This window comes from Mauremys mutica, chromosome 4 (assembly GCF_020497125.1).
Source record: "Mauremys mutica isolate MM-2020 ecotype Southern chromosome 4, ASM2049712v1, whole genome shotgun sequence".
Lineage (NCBI taxonomy): Eukaryota > Metazoa > Chordata > Testudines > Geoemydidae > Mauremys > Mauremys mutica.
In genome coordinates, this window is record NC_059075.1 from 145,742,347 (window position 1) to 145,752,318 (window position 9,972).

Sequence of the window (9,972 nt, forward strand, 5' to 3'; positions counted from 1 at the left end):
TCGGGGGCATGGGGAGCCCAGTCACATGATGGGGGCCAGATAAAGCGGTGTCCCCATTTTCCTGCCCACTGTCTCCTGCGCAGCAGCCTGCTAGCCCGCCCGCCTCTCCCTTAGCCCAGCCTCACTCTGCATCTCCCGCATTTGGGGCTGTTCTGGGGCAGAATCCCACCACCGTCCCCTCACGGCCTGGGGGCTCCTCTGAGACGATGACAATCCCACCACTGTCCCCTCACAGCCTGGGGGCTCCTCTGAGACGATGACAATCCCACCACTATCCCCTCATAGCCTGGGGGTTCCTCTGGGGCGGTCACAATCCCACCACCGTCCCCTCACAGCCTGGGCGACTCCTCTGAGGCAGTCACAATCTAGCCACCATCACCTCACAGTGGCAGGCCTGTTTTCGGGCAGTCACAATCCCACCACTATCCCGCCACAGCTGGGGGAGGGGAGGCTACTCTGAGGCAGTCACAGTCCAGCCACCATCCCATCATGGCTAGTGTGTGTGTGGGAGGCTGCTTTTGGGCAGTCACAGTCCAGCCACCGTTCCTCACAGTCGGGGCAGGGCTGGGAGGAATGGATGTGTGCTCTGGGGCAGTCACAATCCAGTCATTGTGCTCTGAGTCTCCTCAGAGTCCGTGGGTTACCCTGCATCATTTACAATTGCTCAGTCTCTAGCTATAGCTCTTGCACGCCATAGACATATATTCCCTTTCTCTGCTGCTCCTCTTTGTGTTGTTTCTCCCCCTTTCTCCTGCTGGCACCCGTATAGCTGCCCACATCTCCAGATCTAGTGGAATGTCTCTTCTCCCTTCTTGTCTTTTAAATGGAGCCTTTATTGTGCCTGGCTCAGGGTTTTATAAGAGTCTCTTCATCTGTCATCCTAATAAAATAAATCTAGTAAAATATTTTTTAAATGTTTCAGAAATCCAGCCTGGAAAGCATAAAAATAGATGTTGTTAAACTGGCTCAAGGGAGACATTCTTGAGATCTCTCAGGTTCTTCTCTCCCCCGGTCTTAGTCAAGGTGGCAATGCAGTTTCAGAGTGGCACTTGACTGTTGGTATGTTTCTTTCCTATTATCACCATTTCACATTTTATCCATACAAACAGCCAGAGCAGTACAGGATCCTAGCAATCCCCCACCAGGATCTGTACAGGTGCACATCATTTCCTAATTGCTAACTTAACCCATTTCCTAGGTAGAGATAACAAGAGTGACTGATATTCCCATTAACAGAAGTGACTGGCTGAGCCCTGTGTTACCAAAACAGCTGTACTGGCCTGGACACTATTCACTGAAATTCCCCTGCTATTATGAGGCTCTCAGTACTTCTTTTCAAAACCCCTATTTATATTGTACCTCAACTGTTGTCATTCATGCTGGGTTAAAGCTTGGTCCAGAAGGTCCCAGCCAAGGAGTGTGATGTGCATGTCTGAACATTGCTTTGGACATTTTTACATTATGAGTGGCTGAAACCAGAGCACAGTATTAGCCGCAGGGTTGTTTTGGTGCTGATATGACTCAAAACTGACTTCACTTTAAAAAATGGAAATTTGGCAAGTGATGAATCCACAATGTAGTGAAAAAATATGAAAATAAAATGTGAAATACCATGACATTGAACTCTGAAAAGTGACTATCCTGCAAAGATATGTCATCAGCGTTTTTATTATGTGTAAAGCTGGAAACAGCTGGGAAAACCCTTCAGGCCGCAGAGGTTGGTAAATTCACTAAGGTCAGATGAGTTTAGGATGAGATTAATTATTATCCAGGGAGAATATAAAAAGGAGGAAAATAAGATAAATCATCCAAACCACAGCTCAGTTACACAGCATGGAGAGCCTGGTAGGAGCTGGGGGGATCAGTGTGGGACAGATCAAGGATAGGAAATGGCAAATGGGAATGCTTAGCACACTGCAAGATGAAAGCGCAAGTAGAAGGCAGGCATGGCTCAGAACAGAGACCTGATGGAGAAGCAGAAGAACTGCCCAGCAGCAAGAGTTACACAAACCCACAAGAACTTTGCAGCTCTACCACCTGCGACACTAGACACAGTGACCATTTTCTTGCTCGTACCACGTAACAAGACTAAATACACAGAGGAACAATGCACAAAGGGCACCAGCCACTGCGGGAAATCAAGCTGTCATATAGAATGGGAGGATTTTTAGCCACTGTTTCCCAGAGGGATTGTTTATGCATTTGGTCCCTCATGTTAGAAGCTGGGGGTGTCAAACTAAATGATTGTAATTCACATCTAACTGGGCTTCCCTTGAAAATGATCCTTGAAAATGATCCAGTACTTGCTGAATGCAGTAGCCTGTCTGCTCCTTGGCATAATGGCAAGAGACTACATATTACCTGGCCCTGGCCTACCTTGGGGGCCCATAAGACAGTGGATTGAGTTTCATTCTTACTGGTTATATATATAGCCCTTACCGATATAGGCCTGAGGAAGTGAGAGAGTTTTAAAAGCCAGGTCTATACTTGAGTTACCAGCTCTTCATGTTTGTTCCTCCCAAGCTTTTGAGGTCAGCTGTGTTGATCTTATCTTACATCCTGAGGTTTCATCTTTATTGGATGGGAGCTAGGGTGACCAGATAGCAAGTGTGAAAAATTAGGACCCTTTTTTTTGGAGGGGGGGAGGATATAATTCCATATATAAGAAAAGGCCCCTAATATTGGGACGTCTGATCACCCTAAAATTGGGAGTAAGCTTGTGAGATGCCCTCCTGGAGGATGCCTTCCAGAGTGGCTCCCTGACAGGTCTCCAGGACTCAGTACACAATGCTTCAGACTCTGCTGGCCTCCTGTTTAGGATATTTTGTTGTTTTGCCCTGTTGGGTGCTTTCTCTGGCTGTGGAACTTGGTTTGTTTTTATTCTGGTTTATTTTGTACAAAATCCCAGATACTATAATGGAGATGGGAACTTTATAAATTGATAAGTAATGAGAATAAACAAAAATAACAACTAATGCTGCTTATGGGATCATTTTTCCTTGAAAAACGTACAGGCCTTGCCACATCTCTGTTGTCATCTATTCTGAGTAAAGCTGGGAGTAACTGGTTCATATAATTTTTACTGCTACTGTTCCACAAAGAAAACTGTATGAGGAATTTCTCTACATCTTCCCTATACCTCCTCATACACATTCCATATGAACAATCTTTGGATCACTTAGCTTTACATTTGTTAATGTTTTTTCCTATGGATATTCGAAGTAGGTGATGGAAGGCAGATTTCACCAGTATTATATTTGCTAATCTCTGTGTCTCAGAGAAAACTGGGTGTTCACTCTAGTTGATTCCAGGGTTATACTGATATTTCCCACTGAACAGTCCCAGTTATTTATGCAAATAATTTGAAATTATTTTTCAAATTGCACTTCTGAGGTGTGGAAATACTCTGTCATGGATCTAGATGACCTGCAAAAGTTTTTCAATACCAACTAAGCACTTAAAAGGATATGCAGACAGGTAACTGCTTATAAGGAATAAACACAGGGTCAGGGTGGCCAAATGTCTCCTAATAAAAACAAAACAAGCAAAGGCTGGATGAACAGTAGCAACAGATCCAAGAAAAAAAGTAGGAGAAAGTTTTCAATGCTAGTTTGGATCAGGGTTTCCCATGAACTCATTGGAATTCTCAGTAACAAGATAGCTGACTACTTTGGAATCTTACTGCTGTGGTTCTTGAGTCTCAGCTGAATCTCCATCATTGCATTTAACAGGATTTCCACTGTTTCCAAACATCTCCCAGGAGGGAGTTATTTCACTGACTTCCTCTCAACACCACTGAATTCTCATGAAGTAAGCAGACATGTCATGCAGCTCCTAACAATCAGAGACCTACAAGCAACCACTCAAAGAAACAAGATAGACTTGATCAGAATACTTCACTTAGTGCTTAAATGTCTCCATAGTCAGGCAAAGCAAACATCTGGTCTCTTTTTGAATACGTGGGAACTGGGGATGGGAGACGAGAGACAGAGTGCAAAGATTAAATAACTGGGCATGTCTATGCAAATAAATGGTTTTCTTCTAATGACATAAAACAGTTTTCCTGAGTCAGAATGGGTTTTGGAATGAAGAATTGTATATATAGTTCCCAGGAATAGTTTGGAAGTATTCAGTGCACTAAGCAAATAAGCAGGTGCTATATATAGATGTATTATGGGATTAATAGTGTATTATAGTAGAATCCCGAGGGCCTGATCCAGGACCAACTGAAATCAATGTGAAAGCCTTGTTGACTTTAGTGATATGGGATCGGGGCCTTAGATTGTAAGCGCTGTAGGGCAGAGACTATGCCTTTGCGTGTATTTGTGAAGTGCCCAACACATCAGCCCCCAGTTCTGATTGACTGGGGCCTCTGGGTATTACATCAACATAAATATTAATCATATTAAGACTAGAAAAGTTAGGAAATGAGGAGGGCAATTGGGAAAGATAATGCACATTTTTACATGGTAAGCTAGTTCAAGACCAACCTCTGAAAGTAATACACATCCACCTTCATCATAAAATGATATGTTATAATTCTCTGTCTCTATGGGTCTCTTTCTCTCAGCATTCTCCAGAGATCCCCAATTATTGACACATTTGAGAGCTGCTCTCCTATCAAATTAAAATGCTTGGCTGTGAAAGACAGAGCTAAGATTGTGGACTATACTATCAAATTAAAAAGTATGTGATGCCATTACCTTTTTATTGAGATGTTTTACTATTTTCAATCTATTTAAGATATGTCAGTACAATAACAATAAATGACAAATTTAAATAGAATCTTCCACCAAAGAATGGCCTTCTGCTGCTACGCAGGATATTACTCTAAGTGAAGGAGACTCTGATGCTATGACAGTCTCCTATTAAATGACTTTGTTTTAAAAATTAAAGGCCATAGATATCACTGGTTTATTGGAGAGAGATTAGTGCAGCAGAGCAGTTACTCACTGTAGGTCTGTGGTGTTCTGACTGGCTTAGAGAAGAGACTATTTCTATACTAAATCATGCTGCTCTCTCTAAAGGTACACTCTCTCTCAAGTTTTTCACTGGTGGATTCAGTTCTCTGCCTGACAGTGATGCAAGATCCGTCTTTCCAATCAAATATTTGCTGAGGAGGATTTCCTTATACTGGGCTGAGGAGGCACAGGGAGAGGCCAATGCAGAACTAACAGTGTATCTCTTCAGCAAGCAGACTACTATAAGCACATCAACCAGTGCTCCACTCTCTGCATTGGTTTTCTATGGAATACTGAGTCATATTTAAGATCACTCTCTTCAAGATGCTTTAGGACAAGAAACCTTAGTCGACAACTCCACATGCAGGCACAATGGAGTTGTCTATGGCAAGGGTAAAGCTCAGCTGTGCAGGAGCCAGACCTTTCTTGGCAGCTGGTCCAAGACTGTGAAACAAGCTCCCACAAGATCTAAAAACCACTTCCAACCTCACCATTTTCCATTCCAAGTGCAAGGTGCACTTCTCTGATCTGTCTCCAATAACAAACACATTTAGCACAGCAGGTGTAAAATAAAATAAAACTCACATCATTTTCTCTTTGGAGAGAGGGGGAGAATTTCACATGACTAATGCTTGTTATGTTCTTTACTGCACGTTTGGACTGAACTCAAATGCTATGGTGATGAGGGAAGTGTAAGCACCCTAATAGAATAGAATAGAATCTGTGCTGTTTCTGATGGGAATTTTCATGTAATCTCTTGCTTTCAGTATATGTCCCAGGTACTGTGACAGTGGGCCCATAAAAATAAAAATGCTCACGGAGAAGTTTGCTCCTGACAGGCTGCAGTTCTCGGCAGCAATCTGAGTGGCAGGCACAGTTGGAAAGCTGCTTTGTCTCTGGATCCATTGCTGCTGTCCCTCCATCCCAGCCATGACCAATCTGTAAGGAAAGTATACAGAGCTGGCCTAGTGATCTAACACATTGCTCTGCAACACTATGCAGGAGACCCTGGTTAGATGCCTAGTTCCAGCCTCTCACTCCCTGGGCCAGAAGGCACAAGGCTATGCCGAAGCAGTTTGGTCAGGCCCTGGCTGAGATGGGATTTCTCTCATGTCCTTCTAGCAGGCTAAGGTGAAGTGCTGACTGATCCCACAGGGAATTACTACCAGTCCTCCTTGCCTGAAGGATGGTGATTGTGCCGTGGTGCCTGTAGGCTGGGGAAAATGGGGTGGGTCTCAGGGGTCCATCCAGCCTTGATTAGTCTTGGGGAAAGAGATGAGAAGAGTAGAAAAAATGAGCAAGTCCTTTTGGATCTCCATGCCTGTGGTTGAGGCAGGAGAGCTCCGCTGGTTTCTCAGTGGCTTCTTGGTCTTTTTTAAAACCAACAAACTGTTTATATTAATTGTTTCAGGTAACCTCCCCCCCTCATTCCATTAACCAGAATAATAATTATTTTAATTTCACAACAGATTTACTGTTAAATTTTGCCCTACTTCTTTCTGATTTGAATTGTCTAGAGAGAGTGCAGAGAGAACTGCAGGGTGTGATCCTCTCCCTTGCCAATATGAGATGTAAGCAGTGAAATGGTTAAAACCATTCTATCCAGTCCCCCTTTCAAGGAAAAGAAGCATGGTTTTTATGTTTGAATAGTGTTCCCCTCTCTACAGCTCCCTGGGAGGAGATTCTTTCTGTGTTGGATGTGGCGGGGAGGGGGGGAGGAGAAGGTGTGGGGGGAGTCCCTGCTTTACAATCCCTTGATTGGAATTTTCCGCAGCCAGTCACTAGATCAAAATGGGAAGTCCTGAGAGTTGGGGAAATCTCCATCTAGCTTCTCCCACACATTCATTCTATTTCTGGATTGTCTGAAGGGTGGAAAGGGAATTTTAAGTATCCAATGAAGTACTGAGTTCTGCTAATGTGTTTGTGAGCTACACTTTAAGCAAATAAATTATACTCCAGACAACCGTTTAGGTAATTGTACCTAAACCAGTTAATGCCACACTCCCTACTGTGCCTTCTTTGGTGCTTACAGTGTGTGCAGCCTGCTTCTTTCTACACTGGGATTCAGGGAATTTGGGGCCCTTCTCAGGAGAAGCAGATGAAGTTGTAACCAGAAAAGCTATAAAACGTGGGAAGGAAAGCAGGAGTGGGAAAGAAACAAAGTAACAAAACAACAATGAGAAGAAAGTGTCAAGGCAGGACACAGCAGCTGCACTGGACAGGCAGCTGGAAGAGTAAATTCCAGGAGTAAAGAGCAAATCAGAGCTAAAGCTCAGTGGATGCAAGAGGAGGGACATCAACCGTGCTCTCCTGAGCTCATTAGAAAAATACAAGGGGAAGAGTTCATTCAGTTAAGGAGGCGAAGCATGGAAGAGATCAAGTATCCAGAATAAGAACCTCAATATATCTGCATTCAGAATCCTTCTGACCAAACCACAGCAAGGAAGCTGATGTGTCATTTAACCCTGGGGGAGCATACTTGGAAGAGAATCCAGTACCAGCACATGATGGTACATGCCCTGTGTTGGAGAAGAAGAACAGAATAGCACTCAGGCAGGGCTGGCAGTAGATATGCTCTCCGGTTAGTAATCTGCTACAGAAAAGTGCACATTGGGATTATTTTTGTGAGTTATAGAACTGAGAAAACTAGTGAGAAATTAACTGAGACCATTGCTGAGGTAAAAGGCAATGTACTAGAACAGCTTAATAACAGACAAATCTGAACAAAAGTCCATGGCAAACGGGGGAAAAAAACTGGCTGACCTTCCAGTAGATTTCCCTGCACTAAAAATCACACTGGCCATCTAGGTATACTCGTTAGCCACATGATTTAGGTGGGCCCTTGCAGTTCCTATGCTTGCTTTCACATTCTCTTTCTCTGCCACACCACCATAGCATTTGGGTACCTTGTTACTATTACATGGGTCCCGCAACCTCCAAAGAGGAGCATGAGTTCCTAATTTCCTCCAGACTTTTCTTGTTGCCTTCTAAAATAGCATATACATTACTGAATTACCATCACATACATCTGATCCTTCTGAGGGTCAGGAGCTGCTTCTGCTCTTCCCTTCTGACATAAGACTTGTTTAGCTTGGCAGCAGGTCATTCTCACCTTCAGAGCTCACTCCCTCTCCTGGTGGATCTGAGCATCTGTGAGGTGCATTTCTTCCAGTAACCTTTTAATTTAATTTTGTATAAGGCAATGAATTGGCTTCTTTTTTGTGAGTTATCAGTGGGATGGGTAGCATTTCTGTTGTCATTCTATGTTTTCTAAAGGGTATAAGGATTGTCAAATTATTATTTATTTACATTATAGTTGCACCAACTAAGATCAATGCCCATTGTGCTCAGTTCTATACATACATAGTAAGAAACAGCTCTCACCCCCAAAAGTCATAGACCTTAAGGGACCATCGTGATCATCTCGTCTGACCTCCTGCACACTGAAGGCCACAGGACCTTACCTATCTGCTCCTATAATACAGCCATAATCTCTGGCAGAGTTTCTGAAGGCCTCAAATCATGATGTAAAGACTTCAAGTTACAGAGAATCCAATCTAAGTAGATATGGAAGACAAAGGATGGAAGAATGGAAGGATTATTATCCCTATTTTACAGATGGAGAGCTACAGCCCAGAGAGACTGAGTGACATGACCAGGGTAACACAGGGTGTCTGTGCCAGAGCCAGAAATAGAACCCAGATCTCCAAGTGCCAGATCTGTGCCTTAACCACAAGGCTCTTCTTCTCAGAGCATTTGCAGTTACTTATGGGCCATAAGCTATTGGAGGAGAAAAAATGAATGCCCAAACTCACAGCTTCATTGTAGCACCAGAACTGCCAACACCCTGCATTCTCCCCTTACCCTCAGTCTGTGGGGCTGGAACAGAGCAGGCAGGTACCATGGGGCTCTCACCCCCCCATAACATATTAACAGATAGATGCACAGTGGGACTCCCCTCTGTACTTGCTGCCTAGCCTTGGCTCACTGACTGTGACTTTGCAGAGGTGCAACCATCTTAGGTAGCATTAACTCTCTAGTTTTGCCTGTGGATCTACCTGTAGTTTGGGGTAGGAAGAACATGTTTGTTGCAGCTGCTCACCCCACTCTGGACCTGTCCCCGTTCTCGTCTGGCCACAGGTTTCTGTGGTGAGAGTGCAGAGAGGAAAGATGGTGAAGTGGGGTGGGTGGGGAGCTTTTCATGGTGCAGGGAAGCATATGAGCCTGTATGTGTTACTGGTGGGAGCACAGGTGCTGACTTTTATTTTTCCCCGTCGGTGCACGACCCACCCTGCCCGTAGGCCCGCCCCCACTCCGCTCCTTCCCCAAGGCAGTACCCTCACCCCACCTCTTACCACCCCCACCACTCTGCCTCCTCCCTGAGGTCCTCACCCACTCGCTGCTCCCTGCCCTCCCCCAAGCGCCTCCCGCCAGCCACCAAACAGCTGATCAGCAGCGCTGCCCGAACAGCTATGGCTGGTGGATGCTGAGCACCCAACTATTTTTTTCCCCATGCATGCTTGAGCCTCAGAGCATCCACAGAGTTGGCACCTATGGGCAGGAGTGTTTCCAGAGTGCCCAGGCCTAATGGTTGCTTTTCAGGGGAACTGATCTCACTTCACCCCAGGTGAATCACAAAACATCAGGCCAATCATCCCTGGTGTCTGTGCCTTTGACACACACTCACCATACAACACAACAGTTCCCCGGACCAGAAAGAGGCAGTTCCCCGGACCTGATTCCAGCCAGCAGACCAAGCCCACAATGTAACTCAGCCTAGTCCCCAGCTCACTACCCCCAAAAGGCCTGGGAGAAGGGATGGGCTTTACTCAACAAGCACAGAGTCATCATCAGAAAACCCCACAGAGTGCAATAGCAGTGTAATCCTATTGGCTTCACTAGTTACCCTAGGGGTGAATGTGTCTGTTGCTTTGGGGTTTTCTTGTCTGTCTGTGGTTTGTTTCAAATCTGTTCATATATATTTGCACAGTTCTCTGCTTTTCATATTAGC